Source organism: Buceros rhinoceros, unplaced genomic scaffold, assembly GCF_000710305.1.
Source record: "Buceros rhinoceros silvestris isolate BGI_N320 unplaced genomic scaffold, ASM71030v1 scaffold2545, whole genome shotgun sequence".
Taxonomy (NCBI): domain Eukaryota; kingdom Metazoa; phylum Chordata; class Aves; order Bucerotiformes; family Bucerotidae; genus Buceros; species Buceros rhinoceros.
In genome coordinates this window covers 61,415-63,186 of record NW_010412137.1, presented here as the reverse complement: position 1 = coordinate 63,186, position 1,772 = coordinate 61,415, and positions in this window count along the sequence as shown.

Genomic DNA, 1,772 nt, shown 5'->3' with positions numbered 1-1,772 from the left:
TCTAGTCCAAACGCCTGCTGAAAGAAACGTCAACTAGAAGTACAAACCAGGTTGCTCAGTGATTTATCTAGTTGAGTTTTGAGAAATTCCAAAGGTAGAACCTTGGAATTTCCTCTCTGGGCAGCAGCATAACCTCTCTGGACAGCACTTTCTGCTGTTTGATTGCCCTCATGGTGAAAATGTTTCTCCTTACCGAGTCTTAAGCTCTTTTGTTTCCACTTGTCTTTGTTACCTCTCTTCTTTCTGTGCATCACCGTGAAGAACCTAGCTCTCACCCTTTGATAATCTCCCTGTAGGGACTGGGAATGCCATTAGGTCCTCTACAAAGCCATCTCTTCTCCAGGCTGAACAAGTACCCTGTCACGGAGCAGGTGCTCCAGTCCATCCTGGCAGCCTCCACAACTCATTCCAGGTTAACAATGTTTTTCTTGCACTTGGGGGCCCATTATGGGCTGCAGTGGCTTTGACGCAGTCTGTTGAGTACAGAGCAGAGGAGAGTAATCCCTTCCCTTGATCAGCCATCCATGCTCTTTCTGACACAGCCCAGGATGCTGTTCGTTAGTTCTCCTTGCTGCCAGGGCCACTGCAGGCTCATGCTTAGCAACTCTGCCAGGCCCTCCCAGCCTGTACCACTGCAAGGTGTGTGTCCTTCCCAGGTGAGGCATATTGTCTTTTCCCTTGCTGAATTTCATGAAGTCTCTGTTGGCCTGTTCTTCCAGTCTTCCTTGAAGGGTGGACTGTTCACATGATCAACTGTTACAAGAGGATGGCATTTCTGAAACATTTTATTTCTTAAGTGAATTTATGTTTTGGCAGGTACATCAAGGAACCGCCTGAAAAAAGCATGCAAATGCATGCATAACATTAAGCATTTATGCCTGAATAGTTCTGCCCCAATATAACAGTAATCCTTATTTAAAACACGTTTAAAAAGTAGAAGTGTACTCAAAGTAACATACATGCTAAATAAAAACTGAATTCATTGGCAGCTATAGCGCTTTTTCAGAAAACTGAGCTGAACATAGTACTACCATGTTGCAGAGTTGGTAAACATTGGACTGGAATACATGAGAGGAGTGAGCTTTCAAAACATGAAATAATTCTTCTCTACATCGTGATACTGATAAGGCCACAAGAAGAATATGGACCAATAGCAGAGAATTGGTAATGGTGTTATTCATGTTTTAAACTTCTTAATGAATAGACATCTAGCTGTGGCTTTTGGGGGAACACTGGTAAGTTAGATTTGTTTGCGCTAATGAACAGACTTGAGGGAGCCATCAATAGCAGCTTTCAAGTACATAAAAGGTGTATTTAAATATTGTGTCTGATTCTCAATTTCTGGTTCATATGTAACACTTTGAAGTTGACAATGCTACTTGCAGGAATCATGATGGCAGAACAGAGTTGTCAGAAGGAGCATCCTCTAGCTGAACCCCTGCTCAAAATACAGACAGAACTAATTTTTGCTCTCTGTCAGAAACTCGAGCTTTCAGCTGTAATAAAAAAAGAAAACATGAATTAGTTTGAAGTATTTGTTCCATTTAACCCATTGATGTGAGATAAGATAAAAACTGAATGAGAATAAGGTCTGTTTAGCAAAGAGAAAATGTCTGAATCGTTTATTCATATAAGGCATCCTCATGTTGCAGGTAGAAAGTCAAGGAAGGAAGAGGAGGCCTCTCTGTTTACTTGCTACGCTGTTCAAAAGTGATAGCAATAGAAATAGAAGTAAATCTCTGCAGCAGTGTCCTGGATTCTCAAGTGTCCAT